Source organism: Typopeltis vanoorti, chromosome 17 (assembly GCF_054136105.1).
Source record: "Typopeltis vanoorti isolate ZY-2024b chromosome 17, IOZ_Tvanoo_1.0, whole genome shotgun sequence".
NCBI lineage: Eukaryota > Metazoa > Arthropoda > Arachnida > Uropygi > Thelyphonidae > Typopeltis > Typopeltis vanoorti.
In genome coordinates, this window is record NC_143565.1 from 27,447,803 (window position 1) to 27,465,692 (window position 17,890).

General features: G+C 35.1%; 2 non-coding genes across 2 annotated transcripts; both read left to right on the top strand.

Moving 5' to 3' along the window:
• Positions 1-1,108: 1,108 nt before the first annotated feature.
• TRNAR-UCG (transfer RNA arginine (anticodon UCG)) lies at positions 1,109-1,181 on the top strand. Its single transcript has one exon. It is a non-coding gene; the product is annotated as a tRNA-Arg (tRNA).
• A 9,351-nt stretch (positions 1,182-10,532) lies between these two features.
• TRNAR-UCG (transfer RNA arginine (anticodon UCG)) lies at positions 10,533-10,605 on the top strand. Its single transcript has one exon. It is a non-coding gene; the product is annotated as a tRNA-Arg (tRNA).
• The last annotated feature ends 7,285 nt before the right edge of the window (positions 10,606-17,890 follow it).

Here is a 17,890-nt window from a genome sequence, read left to right on the forward strand (position 1 = left end):
ATACAGGGCGTGAGCATGTAGCTTGGTTCCTTATACACTTGTATTCTTCCAATGATGACCTCGATATAGGGATCGAACGTCAAATTTTATTTTATTAGTAATTAATAAAATAATCCGTTCAACACGTGTGTTTTTGCATTCCTAAATTTACAAATATGTGTACACTGTATCCGATAGCTTGCAATAGAACGTAGAAAGGGTTTTATTGTTGTATATTATGAATGGCAAGAAGTAAGAAAGGATTTCTTCAAACGCAATTTGAAACTCTACACTCATATTCTACTACAATTTTAAGAATTTCAAGCACTCGGAATGAAGTACTTGATGATGAAAATCCATACGGGATCTCAATAACAAAGAAATATTTCTCAGAAGACACAGCAACTCATTTTGTGAAAGTAAAATGTACCAGTTACGATTTACAAACATCCAACAACAAAATTTTATTCCTGGCTCATAATCTGCCTCCACCAGGTGTTGACATCTTGAAAATAGTCCAGATGCAATGTGAATGTTCTATACTTCACCCCTTCCCCATCAACATAGTCGTCTTAGAAACTCCAAGACGTGAAAATATTTTTCGAGTGGTCAACCAAGTAACACACAATTCTACACTCTTTAACATCTCCGTATGTTTTTTTTTAATACAAGATTATATACTTAATTTCATTAGTGGCGTTAGAATAGACCAATCGTCTTTAGTGGAGGACCGAAGTGATTCAAACGTTTCGTATTTGTTCTCTAAATTAGGGTGTTTTTCAACGTACACTTAAAAAACACAAAGGTTGATGGTGGTGGTGGTGGTGTCTTATAACACCGCTGCTCTATTTTATTTTGTTTTATACCATTTGAGTAATCAAAGTATTCATAAGCATGTTGTTGTCGTATACTTTAGTTAATGTAGTTCTGATTGTAAACGTTACTAACCTTTTTTACCTTTTTTTATCGTATTACATTTCTTCTGATCTATGGCTGCTCGTCCATAAAAACATTATCAATTTTTTTCGAAGCAGTTTACCTTTCTTAATAAACTTAACACAACTATTAAACATCTTCTGCAATCACTCAAATCATGAACTAATTCTCTTAATTTTAGCAGTGTTATGTAGTCCGCGTGGCCTAATGGATAAGGCGTCTGACTTCGAATCAGAAGATTGCAGGTTCGAGTCCTGTTGCGGACGAGTAATATAATTTTTTCCCTACTTTTTAAACGTCTAGTAGTACTCAATTCTTAATTTTAACAACAACGAACGGCACAGCATAAACACTGAAAGAGAATTTCCATTATGTTACGTTGCAAGCATCAACAATTTTATAAAACGTTTAACATGGACAAGGTTTAAATAAATACTAATAAGAATTTTCTCTGATGGAACAACCCTTAACAATAAATTTGTGTCACATACGAATATTTAGTACAAACAGTAAATAGTTCCGGAGAAGCATGTGATGAGATTTCCAAATTTTCAAGCGAGTGATAATTTGATCTATGAAATGATGTTTTAAATACTGCCCAATCACGCGACTGGTGGTCTCTTCTGCCACTGTATAAGTTCTTGTGGCGTCTTGTGTTATCAGCCAAAGTTCCATAATTATTCTTTTTCACCTTATTGTGTTGCTCCTTCTGTTCCGCCGAAATACAGGATCTTTGCCTGTTAAATCCCTAAAAAGGAAAATCTTACTACCTTGTTATGCGAAAGTAGTAGGATTTTTCTCTAGAAACTAACGTGTTTTTCATCCTGCAAAACAGTAATAATAATAATAATAATAATAATAATAATCGTCGGCTAAATTCAAGGTACAAATATATGCAGGGAAGTTAAATGCGAAACTAAACCTCTTAAATATGTTAATAAACTATTTTTCAGGTTACGTACTTTTACATATAATTTTCTGAAGTTTTATCATGGAGTTTTTAAAGGAAGCATAAATTATTTGTCACATTTATCTTCAGGTAGAAAATCTTTGATAACATTCAAGGTTTAATTATTGAATTCCGACTTTATCTCTTCTTGTTTCTATGTAATGCTGAAATATTCGAATCTAATAGGAGTGTTATGGAGTATTCATTGTACAGTTCCCGTGCCAACTTTAGAGTATCAATTTACAGTTTAATGAGCCTGATAAGTACGTTGAACCGATCCGACATAAATGAGATAAAGCATTTAAATGACATCGTCCTATTCCTCCATTAAAAGAGTGAGTAGCAACATGAATTCGGGCTCTCTCGATCCAAAAGTGATCTTCAAGCAATAGTGCCAAGATTTGGATAGTATGAAATGTTTTAGAGAAACTTTTACAGTCTCCTAACATTCTCAGAGACCGTTTGATTTAGACTACCCAGGTCTATTAAGCCAACTACCATCTTATGATGTACCTCCACCAGGACCAGTTCTCTGGAAGTACCTCAAGTTTTGTGTTTGGACGACTTGGTGTTAATTTTGATACCATTTCGGGATTACCCCAAGTCTCAATTCTCTCCCTAACGCTTTCTTCTTAGATCATCTTCTATCCTCATTTGGCAAATCCTGTATTCTCTGAAGAGCATCATAATCATCCATAACCAATGTTGTTAACATTCATCTTTCCCAGTCTCTTAAGGACCACTTCGTCAAAATCAATGATACCAAAACAGTCTTTTTTTTCGCCCATGAAATACCTGGTATTGCCCCCCCCCATCCATTATATTTAAATCACTAGACCAGTTCAGTTTCACTTTGTATGGTGATTACTCCTCTAACTTCATCTATCTCTAAAACTCTTATCCTTTTCTATTCAAAATGCCACGAACCATAATTTATTTCATATCCATTAAGCTCAGAAATCTCCATAGGGTGCGAAGACTCATTGCGGAGACCCAAACTATCATACCTCTGCTTGAACCCATTAACAGACAAAGCACTCACGACCGACTCCGCAATCCATTCTGTTCATTCGCAACTCTCCAAGCAAATATCTAGTCCTCACATCCCTACTAACCACACTTTTATTCAAATTCCAGAAATGACAACTTGTTCTGGCCCCTCTAGCCAAGTGCTGAAACATTTCCCCTGCATCTGTCCTATAAAACACTTTAAGCAATTTAAATGTTTCTATCCTATTCCCTCTTTTTCTCCTGTCAACCAACTTCTTCAATCCATACTCCCTCAATCTATCCTCATAGGAATCATTCCAGAGACCACTCACCATATTAGTCGCTCGCCTCTGAATCTTTTCCACCGCTTCTTCATCCAAACGAAAGCTAGGGGACACCAGACTTGAGCACAGTAATCCAGGTGCGGACGTATCAACGCCTTACAAAGAGGAATGACAACTTGCTTATCTCTACTTGTAATGCGTTCTTCAATAGCCACGTAATCTTATGGGCTACCTTAGTAATATGTCCTCTAAACTTTATCTACCTGATTCTCTCCACCCCTAAACTCTAGCTTCATCACCTGAAGAACAGTGCCATCAATGTGATACACAGCTTGTAATCTGTTTATCCCAAAATGCATAACTTAACACACTGACACCCATTATCTCTTTCCCATACTGACAGCCTATTTAAATCGTCCTGTAAGTTCCACAGCGCGTTGGTTGACTATTACTCTACCTAATTTTGCATCATCAGCAAACAATTATTTTCTGTATCATTTATGTACAAATTAAACAGGAATGGTTCCAGCACTGAACCTTGTAGCTCATCATCATCAAATTTCGCCTGAATTCTGCTCCTCTGTATACCACTTTCTGATATCAGCCACCCTCTTATCCACATAACAGCGTCATATGCATCCCGATCTGTTCTAATTTGCGTAACAGAATTCCCTCTGGTATGCTGGGTGCTATCAAAAAAAGAGTGAAATTCTATTAAATGAACTATCCTCGCTCTTTCATAATTTCATACGTATTCTGCATCTTCTTCGTGTTTCTTTCCAAAAAATACTGTGTAAACGATGATGTTATGCTTAATTTCACTTCCATCATTCTGACGCCATTTTATAAGCCTACGAGAAAACAGGGTTGGATTACAGTGCAGCTAACAAATCGCTGAACTTAGATATCCTTATAGTCCTTATAAGGATTGGCTTAAAGGGGCGAAGCAAGAATGCTTTTCATCTTCCCCGTTATCTGTAGAGGACAGTGTAGGGATAAGTTGTTATTGAGCTATTAAAGCTATGATCATGGTAAGAAGGTAACGGCAACAGCCGAGCCTCATTTAGAATTTCATTGGCTACAGCATTGCCATCCATTACCCTCCAAGGGTATTAATCACTGCATCTCACGGTCGGTCCAACCTCTTGTACTTAGAACTTAGATATGCAACTAAACCGTCTATTTCCAGCCTTTGCATATAAAATAAAACATGGTAGATTATGATATTCCAATTAAATTAGAGAATTTTAAAGATATCGATATTTCCTAAAACGCATTTCTATAATATTATAGTTTTCATCAAATTACATTTAAATACTTACTTTGCTTTGCAGCACTTCTAATTGGGGTTTCAAGGCTTCTCATACACGATATTTTTTATTTATTTGAATTTTTTTCCATGATGTAATTTTCCGTTCTAATTGTGGCAAAGACCACAGAACGCATTCCATGAATAATATACATAAAACACTGAAACATTTTCCACTACGTTGCAGTAAACGGAAATTAGGGATAATAAACAGAATGTAGGGATAATAATTTGCAACTTAACAGAAACCTTTTGAATATAACTTTCTCTCGGATAAGCAAACTTTTAATGGTTAGTCCACACATATGTCGATATTATCAATGAAAATTTATTTCACCATAATCAAACTGTTAGTAAAGCCCTGATCAAACACGAGAAGATTCATTCGAAATGCTTCAGGAATAATTCATACGAGTGGGTGCTGAAAATTTATGATATCATCGTGAAGAAGTTGAGGTAGAATCATGTAACTTACACACTGTTCTACATATTCCCACGAAGAATTATACACTTGTAACAATGCTGCTGCATCATGTGCAATCCTCTGAGAAAAACATCTTTCTTTATTGCACAAACCAGTCTTTGTTCTAGGTGTTTATAAGAACTTTTCATCCCCCCCACCTCGTAGTTGCTGGTATGTTATTAAGTAGAGAATCGACAGTTCGTGACGAGAATTCGGATGGAGCCAAGAGGAACACTTGGCTTCACATCATCATCATCATCATCATCATCATCAAATTCCTGCCATGTACCCTCAAGGGTGTACAGGATATGATAGTACTACATGAAAAATTTACATCATTACTAACTTCCTATCTACAAGTTTCCTCCAAATCAGTCTATTACTTGTCAAGACTCTAATATTATCATTATTAGATCTTATATTTCTATCGTCGAAGGCACTTTGTACCGTATCAATCCACCTATATCTTGGTCTTCCTTTGGGTAGTTTTCCTGCCAAAATGGCAGAGAACACTTGTTTTGCTCATCTTTCCTCTCCCATTCTGTTTAAATTACCATACCCCATGAGATTAGCTCTGCTAGCGCATTCCTGGATGCTGACAATGTCAAGTTCTTCCCTACTATCCTCGTTTTTAATATGATATTGTCATTGATGCCATCTGTTCACACCTCTAATCTTTCTCAGAACTTTCATATCTGCGGTCTCTGGTCGTTGGTCAAGTGTTTTACTTCTGACCCAGCTCTCAGATCCATAAGTTAAAACTGGTTTGAATACTGTCTTGTATACAGCTAATTTAGTGTTCCGACTAATTTCTCTCTTATTCCATATTCAATTGACTGCCTACCATACCAGCTTTGTTGATTCTGTTGTCTATTTCCCTATTTAATTTACCATCTTCAGTAAAAATCGTGCCTGAAAATAGCTGAAATGTTTTACTTGTTCCACAGGTTCTCCGTTCACAACACAGTTGACATTTTCTACATTTCTACCAATTTTCATTGTCTTTGTCTTTTTAATGCTGACCTTCATACCATATCTATTACAACAGTTATTCAATTTAGTCAGGGAATCTTGAAAACTTGTAGCGGGTTTATTTAGAAGTATAACATCGTCCGCATAAAGCAAAGAGCTGTCATTAACATCTCCAATTTTGATATCATGTTTAATACCACTTTCCTTCATAATGTGATCCATATAGATAATGTACATCCTTGTCTCACACCAGAGTTAACATTAAACCATTTTCCTGTACTTCCTTCAATTTTAACTGCTGATTTACAACTCAAATAAAGTCGAAGTATCGCTTGATTTAATGCCCCGTTGACACCATATAACTATAGCACTTTGAACATCTTCTCTCTTGGCACCTTGTCATATGCCTTTTCCAGATCAACAAAACTTAAGTACAGATCTTTGTTATATTCCAATGATTTCTCAACTATTTGTCGTAAAGTTAAGATCTGATCCTGAGAGTCTCTATTTGGCCTGAATCGCTTGTTCTTCCCCAAGCTTTTCTTCCACAATTCTTCTCAACAGTTTCTCAAGTATACTTGCATGGATGTTGCCAGGAATACTCAGTAGGAAAATACCTCTGTAATTCTCACATTCAGTTTTATTTCCCTTTTTATATATGGATACTATGAGAACTATACTCCAATCATCGGGAATTCGTCCCTCTGTCTAGGCTTTCTGAACTATGCAGTGCAGCCACTGTAAGACTTTTATACCACCATACTTCAGCATTTCTGGTCGAGTATCATGAACTTCTGCTGCCTTTCCACATTTCAAGCCTTTGATGGCTTTTTGTACTTCAAGTGTTGATATGTATTCCTGACTGTATGCCTGTTGAGTGTTTTTTACCACTGTGCTATGACTGCTTGTTTCATTTAGCAATTTTTCGAAGTAATTACTCTATACTTCAAGGATATCTTTTTCTCCTGTTTTCATGTCACCTTTATCATCTCTAACTCCTTTTATAGCACTCTTTCCTACATTTCTAAGCTTCTTCAACAAGATCCAGAATATTTTGCTGCCTTCTTGATATTTATTTTCTATATTCTTGCCAAAGTCCTCCCATGACTTTTGTTTAGCTATTTTTTTACAGTGTTTCGCTTTCTTACATTTGTCTCTGTATTCTCTAAGAGCAAAAGCTGTCCTATTTGACAGGAACTTTTGATATGTTTTCTTCTTTTCCTTCACTGCCTCTTTAACTTCCTTTGTCCACCTTGGAGTTCTGATTTTTTTATCCTTGCAGACAACCTCACCACATGCCTTTCTGGCTGAATCAATGAGGGTTTTCTTCAAGGATTGCCACTGAATCTCCAAGGTTTGGTTCCTATTCTAAAACTCTTTCATTTTTTCTTCAATAATCTTTGTGTATTTTAGTCTACAGTTCACATCTGAGAGCTGCTCAACTTTTATTCACTTTAAAACTTTCTTACATGTTATTCTTTTCAATATGAAATTCAATTTTATCCTGCTTAAGACTAAATAGTGGTCGCTTCCAATTTCAAATCCTCTGTACACTCTGGTGTCCTGCACCAATGAGAAAAACATCACTATCAACAATAACATAGTCAATGAGACTTTTTTTATTCCTTGCCTCTTCTCTCCATGTGAATTTGTGCACATTTTTATGTTGGAACATGGTGTTAGTAATAACCAGTCCATGTCCTGAGCAGATATCCAACAGGTATTTGCCTTTGCTCTTTTCTCCAAATTTTTCAAAAATATTTTTGTATTTCTGACAATCATTTCCTACTCTGCTATTTAGATCCCAAACATGGACCAACTTTTCATTTTTCATTGTGCCAGTTTTTTTTTCTAAAGCATCAAAAAATTCCTCCACTTCTATCTTAGTAGAACCTTCTGTGGGACCACAGGCACAAATAATTCTCATTGTCCAATTCCCCATTCTGATATTTGCTCTACTTGAGACTTCTTGAATGGCAGGCAATCTCACTCTACTTGAGACTGCCTGCCATTCAAGAAGATTAGCCCCATATTTTGTTTTGAATACTATGGCTACTCCTTCTTTTCATTGATTGCCATTTTCTGAGTATAACATTTTGTATTTATTGCTCAGAAAGATCTCACCAGTTTTTGTCTTTTTTGTTTCAGTCATCCCTATTATATCGATCTGGTACTTATCTAATTCCTCAGCTAGCTCCATTTCTTTGCCATTCAGGCTTCTTATGTTGATAGTACCGATCTTTAACTCTGGTGATGTTGAGTTGGGGTGTACTTTCAAATTTGTTCCAGTAGTTGACTTTTCGCTGTTCGACCTGGTTCCCTGGCGAAAACAACGGGAGCCTTGTTTAACCGGGCGACGCCCCAGCCGGCATGAAATTTTGTCATGTTGTACCATCATTTTCTATATTGGTTTAAGCCAATAAGAATACAATTTGGTTGGCTAAATTACAAATTGGCAGCCCATCCTCGTTCGTTCAGTATCCAGTTAGATACCCAACAGGGCGCACCACGAGAAGGTGAGGATTGGACATTAGATCAGAAGCCCTGGTCGGTTCTCCGCATTCCTTTAAAGGCTATGTGGAGGTCTCCTCTTAGTTATACAGCTTGGACCCTTAAGCACCCCCACTTGGCTTCATCCTATGTTAATGACCGAATCAATATAACAATACTCAAGCACTGATGAAAATGGTTGCTTTCCAAATTCCGAAAAACAGAAGAACGCGGTTTGTTAAATGTTTCTTGAGGTCCGTGTTATTCCAAAACAGTCGATTCTTTTTGGCACTTGATGAATACTGAAGTTTCATAAGCTACGTTGCAACTCCTGATATCGTAATCAAGGGCAGCTCGTGCATAGCACTGCGGAACTGCAGCACCCCATTTTTTCTCGATATATAAATATATTTATCAATTTATTTATATTTGCTTGTAATATTTAATTTTACCATCAACAATCCTATCCGATTCTCTTATTTTGTATAAAAAATAATAAAAATCCATCTTGTAGCATTTAGGAGGGCGAAGGACGCTAGCAGACTGTGTTTACAACAGTGTCATATTGCTACGCGCGCAAGCATATGTACGTCACAGTGAGATGCGAGCTATTATCGTAATTCGGCACTGTCCGTCGCGCAGTTCTACTGTTGTTTATATGCAGTTAGCGCCAGTAGTAGAGTTCGTAGTGCTTAGCGTGTCTACTCCGTCTCTTTAAATATTCCATTTCTTTAAATGGATTTACAAAAATCGTAAATCCATTCCTTTAATTACAATTAAAGGAATGGATTTTATTTTTAAGTAATTTTCCAAACCACGAGCCACCACTGATCGTAATGGTTTATTATGGGACTGCTGCTAAAATTATATTCAATATTCACTCTAATTACGAAGGAAAGAAGGAGTAAGTTAACTGGGAGAAGGAAATAAGGGAAAGCGTACCATTTTGAATAAGAGATTGGTAAAGGCAGTTAAAATGAAAGTTTTATATTTTGAGAAGAAATCTCTCTTTTTTTATGCACGTAATCGTTTAAGCAAATTTGATTATTTAAATATAAGTGTAAGATTTATATTTCATGATATTTTATTATGTAAAGATATTTAGTTATTATATTTAAATAAATTTATTTTTTTTCCAACATATCCTCAGATTGAAATTTTCTATTTATATTAATAAGTACACGTACACACAAAAAAACTCACAAAATGAATCAGATTTGAATTTAAATCGATTAATCATAATGACGAATTGAATTTAAATTCATTATTTGCGAAATATTAACTTTATTTCAAATAATAAAGTAAAAATTGAAAATCATCTCATAATGTCCACTTAAACGAAATTTATATCGTAAATTCCAATAATGATTACAACGATTCTGTGTAGTCTGAGCTAAGTGTGTATATTAGTAATATTTTCATTATTAATGAGAAATGTAAATGCATTTCAAACATAAAGTGAAATATATTAGTAATAATAATGATAAAATATGATAAAGCAATACGCAATAATTATTAAGAAAAATATGTCACAGATAAACTAAACTATTGCAGTTTAGTATTATTATTTTGTTATTATATATAATAAGACATTATTTTGTTTCTTTTATTATTGTCGTACTTTATCATAATTTCAATTTGATTTCTAGAGAAATAAAATTCAATTTACTGCTAGAAGCAGAGTGTAGAAAAGGAAGAAAAAAAGAGGATGGGATATCTTTGATATTTATCTTTTCCTCAATATATTGAAAGAATTTGCTTGTAGATTAAAATGGAATAGTGGTTAATCTGTTATTTTTGATATATTATATCAAACATAAGAAAGACGTATTTCTTTGTTCTTATATGCTTGCATACAAAACGTAATTCATTACGGCAAGAAGCTTTATATTTTCATTATGCGTTACTTAAAGATCTGGCCTTTATTGCTCACGGTCTCCACACCCTATTTAGTCAACAAAATGAGGTTTTGAAAACAATTTTATTGGTCAACTTTACCTGACGTGTAGGAAAGTGGTACAAGTTCGACTTATAAACCATAGATGGCGCTAGTATTTTGCAAGGAACAGTTTACTTTATAAATAACATTACATAACTTCTGGAGTAATTCCAACTTCTTCGAAATCATGAATTAATGACTTTTGAATTTGAAACAAACGAGTCCGCGTGGCCTAATGGATAAGGCGTCTGACTTCGAATCAGAAGATTGCAGGTTCGAGTCCTGCCGTGGACGTAGTATTTTTCTCTGGGAATGTGTTTTTCTTACTATTAATTTTGACAATAATAAACGTAATCACTGACGAATCCATCACTTCAATTTTGGAAAGTCCAGCTGACAAATATTACTTTTATTTAACTTTTCAGCTTTTATTAATATAAATTCTTCCCTTAATAACATTTACTTAAAAATCTTAATTCAACTTAATAATCAGAATATCGATGTTTCAATTTTGAACAGGGTGATGAAAATTTCTTATATTACTTTCTTCCATTCCGTGTAAATATAAACAACTTATGCTCCTCGATTGATTGTAATCCTTAAATATCGAACAAAGATCTCAAAGGCATGTTTACCATATTATGATGATGTTCGTACACCTTTTGATTAACCGGCTGAAGTGGATGAAATACTCACACATTTTTGGTTTTTATGAATCAAAACGTCATAGGCATTCTGTTTTTTTTGTTTTTTTTTAATCAAGTAATGAGTATTCTCCCGTCAATCCTGTTAGTGTAAAAGTATAGCTACTTCAAAACGGCCTATCTAAACTAGCAGTAAATGTATTTTTCAAATGTAAATGAAATCTATAAATTCAAATCTATATTATTCCAACCACTACTTTCTTTTCTTTCTGAGTGCCAGTATTCAGTTGTATAGGGAATAGCGATCGACTAAAATTATTGTGCCCTAACAACATTTTTTTTTTTACTTTGATATTTTGTAATAAAAATATTGGTAGTGCTACTTTGAAAATTTCGCATCTGTGACACACGCTGCTATGAAAATTTAAAAGAAAAATTTCAACATCAGCAAAAATTTATTCTTATTTGCTAAAAACGATCCCATAATAGGCAAATTTGAAATACCGGTTGCATTTGCAGGAATTACACAGAATGTTTAAAAAAATGAACAACAAATTCTGATAAAAACTGATATTTCATTCTAACAAAATTTGAATATTATCAGATAAACATCAGCATCTCCCGTTTAGTATTGCTCTGTAGTTTTTTTCTAAAAAAGTGCATGTTCTAATAATAAATGTTTTTTTCCCTTCTAAAATTGATAACAACAGTAATAGAAATAGTTAATGTTTATGATATTTGTTTCATTAAAAACCGAGTTATAGTGCCAAGAGTGGCAGTGTGTTTTGACGAACTGTCGGAAAATGAATTTCAAACAGAGAGCTGCGATTGACTTTTGTGTTAAACTTGGTAAAAGTTTTACCGAAACGCATCAAATGCTTCAAAAAGCATATAGTGATGAATGTTTATCCCGTACTCAAGTTTACGAGTGGTTTAAGCGATTTCAAAGTAGTCGTGAGACGCTTGAGGACAACGAAAAGCCGGGCCGTCCAAAAACTGGACTGAGCGAAGTTAACATCTAAAAAGTGCGTGATTTCATCAAAGAAAACCCGAAACCGTCTGAGATTGATTGAAGATGAATTGGGGATTCCAGAATCAACTGTGCGCAACATTTTGACCGAGAGTTTAGGCCTTCGTAAATTGAATTTGCGATTTGTTCCCCACAAGTTGACCGACGACCAAAAAAAAAATGTATCGAATTGAACACTGCAAGGACCTCATTGAAACAGCTCGGGACTCAATTTTCCTTGAAACGTTGACGAAACGTGGTAATTTGAGTATGACCCCGAAACAAGGCGCCATTGTGCTGAGTGGAGACCACCAGAAAAGGGACATCCGAAAAAGTCGCTTGGGGAAGTCAAAAGTAAAGACAATGCCGATTTGTTTCTACGATTCCAAGAGCATTATCCACAAAGAATTCGTTCCACCTGCCCAAACGGTCAATGGTGAGTTTTATCTCGAAGTTTTGAAGCGATTGATAGCGAGAATTCGTTGCGTACGGCATGAATATCGTGACGATCGACCGTTCTTCAAAACACACTGTAACTCTTGGCACTATAATTCGGCTTCTAATGAAACAAATGTCATAAGCAGTTGATACAAACAAACTAATGAAGATTTTTCGACAACAAATAGATTCAACAAGTGGCGCCACTAGTTTCTTCTATTTTCGAAAAGTTCGGTTTCTTTTTGGACTGAGGTTATACATAAATTCATTCGCTCTTGTCCCATTATACCAATCATTTATACTATTATCTATTTCCATATTTATATAGTCAGCTTCAGACTAATATCTAAGCAGGTTAAATATCTCACTTGTTCTATAGGTTTATCCCTGCGAACTTATTTGGCTATTTTGAAGCAGTGCTTCTGTGGCAAAATTGTTCTAGGTTCGAATCCCTTGAAAGGCGCGAGAAACTTTTAAAATAGCTTTTTGATAGATAGTTTCATATGACGATGACAAGATATTTTCTCCTAGTAAGTTCGGAGTTCCTCTCGTAAAACAGAAATGGGAGGAAACACTCTACTGTCAACGGGAGACCGACTGTCACCTTCATTTGAAAATTTCTTATAAAGATTCTTCGCTTTCGTTCTCAAGTTTTTTTTTAACTAAATAACATCGTCAATAATGATGGAGTTTAACTATTAATATAAGCGAGAAGTATTAATAGAAGTGTACTAATGATTATTATTAATGAACGTTATTTGGGATATTTTCTGGATGTGATAAATTTCGAAGAATACACCCTTAATTTCCGACGCAAGACATATTTGGATAATTAAAGATACTTTTTATGTTTTTTTTTTCCTCGTAATACGCTGAAATGGTCTTTATGTAATGTTCTTAAGTCCAAAACAAAGGAATAGACCCTTCCAGGTTAGCTGTTTACAACAATTTCTTGGAATATAGCATTACCTAGAAGTATTTCTATTCTTACTGAGTATCATCGTATAAAATGATATATAAAAGGAATATATTTTTATTAAACTATAATAATATTTCGAATATTTTAATTATAATTTAATTTCTTTCAAAAATGTCTACTTTATTCGAAATACATTAATCCACCATGATATGTTTTATGTGCTGAGAGATTATCTATTACAATATACGAGTTATAACGTAATGATTGATGACAGACGATCGAGAGGACAGACGTGTTCACTTCTTTCCGCTAGACTGTCTCCCCTCTGCACGAAAAGTGTACGCGGTCTATGACTGCTTAGGCCCTACCCGACACCAGGACCAGTGGTGGCTTTTTGGTTTCTAGGGAGGTAAGTAGGTAATTCAAGTTGAGCCAAGCAAGTTCACGGCATCATCCCCCCACACGTCTTGATTTCCGTCCCACTAATTTCTGCAAGTAGACCTCCCCTGTCTATAGGATTGTGCTGGCAGGTCACAGGACATGCGAGATTTCACCTACGACTAATCACGCTGTCAATGTCATGAGTGATCCAGATATCTTCATAGAGTCGCTCGACCAAGGGCTAGTGCTCAGATTTTTAAAAAGGCTTCTAAAATAGTTTGAACTTGAGTGGCCCGGCGTCCTCAATTTATTTATACTCTTTGTCCGGAGATAATGATGAAGGTGAAGATACTGACCAAATGGAGGAGAAATTAGATTTGGTGTACTCCGCTCCCCCCCCCCCCATTCAGCAGAGAGAACCACGCCCGCAAGAAGCGCAAAACTACAGATACAGAGCCACCCAAAGACATTGGAATGGAAGAAAACGGTCCCATCTCCGATTCCTCTGCCTCCCCCCAAAGAGAAGGTGCCCCCGATCGTTTTCCGAGAGAAACAAAGATGAACATCTTTAAGGTCCACCATGACTAAACTTCGAATACAATACACTTCAGCAAGAATATGGACGATGACTTTAAAATCCATCCCGCCACTGTTATGGATTACAGAAAATTGACAAAAGCATTAGACTCCAGTGGTATGCAATACCACATCTTCTCCCTCGGCTCGGATAAGAATCTGAAAGTAGTCCTCCGAGGTGTTTCAGAGGATATAAATTACAGATGAAATAACTGCTGATCTCTGCTATCAGGACCTGCCATCTATCAAGGTCAGCAGAATGATTAGAACTGATAGGAGCCCGATGCCAGTAGTCCTAGTGGAGATCCATAATGCTTATAAAAGCATTTATGAGTCAAAATCAGTCTATTATCCCAGAACCTCTGAGAAAAAGAGAGTCGGCAATGCCACAGGTGACAGAGGTTTGGTCATGCTCAGAGGTTATGGAGAGCGGAGTACAGGTGCCTTAAATGTGGTGAGAGCTACCCCACGAGCACCTGCACCAAGCCAAAAACAACCCCGGCTAGGTGTGCTAGCTGTGGTGGCTGCACTCTGCCAACTATAGAGAACACACTCATCACCCAAAGTGCTGAGACAAACAAAACTTTTTCCCCTTTATCTAGAATGAGATCTCCAGAAGCTCCGACTCCACAACCCTTCATTATTCAGTATAGAGCTATAGATGCTCATCACCCACAGTCTGAGACTCCCAAGAGATTAAATTCTCATGTTAAGGACATATGCTATCTTTGACCGCTCAAAGAACACAGGAGCAGAATCATTCAGCAGCACATTCAAATTTAACATGTATTATCACCGCCTCTCTGCCAAATATGCTACAAGATTTCAGCAAATCCAACCCGTCTTTAACCTCAACAAAAAGATTCCTACACGAAACTCAATCCATCCTGACTGTACTCATCGATGAAGAAAATCAAATTCACTCCAAACCCTCTGCAGATTAACGCAGGGAACGTAAAAGCTGCAAAGGTCTTCCTAGAAACGTCTACACACTCTAATGAACTGGTTCAGCAAGCTGTAAACTACGACCAAATCGATCTATTCAAAACACAAAAGACCAAAAGCCATATTAATTTTCAGTTATCATGCATAATCTCCATTCCCTTTAAGGGCGAGCAAACAGCTCATAAATTTCTTCCCTCACTGTATCTCTATCAGACAGCGGGGAGTATAAAAATCCCCTGGCTTCACCCTTGGAATCAGTAACGTTATGCGTTATAACGTAATAAGCAGTTGCTAGCATCTGCTTCATTTACTTATTTCAAATGCTTCATTTATTTCAAATTTTCCAAGAATCGCAGTGAAACGAACTTAGTAATTCTTTGAAGAGTCTTGTCGCTTAGTAATTCAAGTTTTACACGTGTGAAACACCAAACAATAATATTTATTTTATGAATATATTGTCTTACGTATCGCAAAACATTGTTATTGAGAGTGAAGGACAACAATACATTTGAATCCCTCTGTACAAGTGATTGTGCGTTTGTTAAGTTAAAACTATTGCGCTGAAAGGATAACTGATTAAATTAATTATTATATATTAATACAATCAATTATACTTGTTTGTATTATAATAATTAAATTATTTATTATAATACAAAAATCGAGAGTTTGTCTTTCGAAGCCTCGTTCGTATGTGTTTATATACTTTAATCAGAAGTAACACTTTTGTAAAACTGGAAATCTTTTTTAGGAAGAAGCATAAGTGAAAAATAAAGTTATAAGAAAATAACAACAATATTTATACAGTAGGCAAACTGAATTATGTTTATTATGTTCTATATATCTAATCGTGAATTTCACTCACCATTTTTAAATTATGAAAGCTTTGCAAGTTCGATCATAAGTCATAGATGGCGCTACTCTTTTTGCAGCAATTTACTTTACTCTAGGATAACTATTGGAAGAATTCCAAGTTCTGAATAAATTTATGAATAACGAACTAAAGCTGTTTGAACAAAAAATACAGCAATTCACGTGGCCTAACTAGCTCTCCACCTCCATCAGAGAAAGCAGCGCCTGAGTCACTTGGAACAGATCTCCTATCGCAGGAAAAAAGAGTGCTCCTACTTCAATGCAAACAGTGAACTCAGTGTTACAAGTTTAACTGGAAAAAAAAAAAACTATCAGGAAAATTACAAGATGCCGAATTTTATGTAACATACGTGAAAGCTTTGTATGTGATTATAACTGCCACTCGTAATATAATAGAAGAAATTCTGTAGATGATTGCATTTGAATGTTATTTCGCTGTACAGATGTATATATGATTTATCTTATAGAATATATAGTTTGCTAAATATATAATAAGTGTGATATATATTTATATATATATGGTATGTAAATATAATTTATTGTATATTCCTTAAAGAAAAAAAAGTGTTAAACCCAACTGAGAGAGAGAAGAAAAAAAAAGCTAACAAAGCTGAAATATACCTTAATTAATAGAAAGCAATGCGTATGTAACTACCAGTTATGAGATTCCCTGTTTATAAGTAAAGGAAGTCAAAGCATTTTAAGAGAACAGTAATGTAACAACTACGTTATAACATGATGATATAATATAAAATGAAACTTCGATTGAAATAATGGTATAACAATTGTATATATTGTATATATAATTCATTATGATGTAGATAATTGCAAAAGTTGATAATAAAGTTGTTCATAAAAAAAAATGGATAAGGCGTCTTACTTCGAATAGTAGAATGTAGGTTCGAGTCATGTTGCGGATGTAAGTGTTTTTTTTTTTTTTTTGCTATTCATTATCAACAACGATAAATATAATCAATAATTGATCTGGGAGGTCCACGTGGGAAAATGCTTTCCCACGTGGACCTTCCAAATGACAAATGCTTATTCTTTGTTGAACAACTATGGTTTTGTTGATATAAATTCTTCACTTAATAACATTTACTTGAATCTTTTTAAGTGTACTTATTACTTCGTATATCTTTCTTTCGTTTTTGGTTATTGTAATGAACATTTGTAACATCATTTTGCTTTCGTTTGCTGAAGTGATGAACGATTTCCCCTCTTTCCTCCTGTCTCTAGTTTAGTCTCTTTTGGCAATTCTAGTTTCTTTACTTTCATGAAAACTTACTTTCAATAATCACTGATATCAATATGCTCTCTTCACCACTTAACTATATGATATGTAACAATATCTGTAAATCTTAACCATCTGTACGTTTGACGCTTTGAGCCCATCACTAATGCTGACTTTTTTTTTTTTTAAACGTAGCATTGGCCATACTGGTACACACTATTGAAGTGATATCCCGGACAAGTTATTACCCGCAGTTTTTCCAGTTCATTTATCCAAATACAGAAATACAAAACTATTAATTATATTGAAACGAAAGCATTTTTGCCATAATAATTATATGTTAAAATAAAAAATGTCATCTAAGAAATGCCTGTGCCTAGTAGTGGGCAAGAAGCAAGCAATCACAAGTCCACAGGTTGTCAGAGCCCAAGACATGACCAGATAGGATTAAAATACAAGAAGACTCGAAGGTCATTCAGAAGACTGATTGACTTAACTCATCTGGTCAAGAATTTGTGTTAAAAGGTATAACAACCACACTCAATCTCATGGAGAAAAGTAAA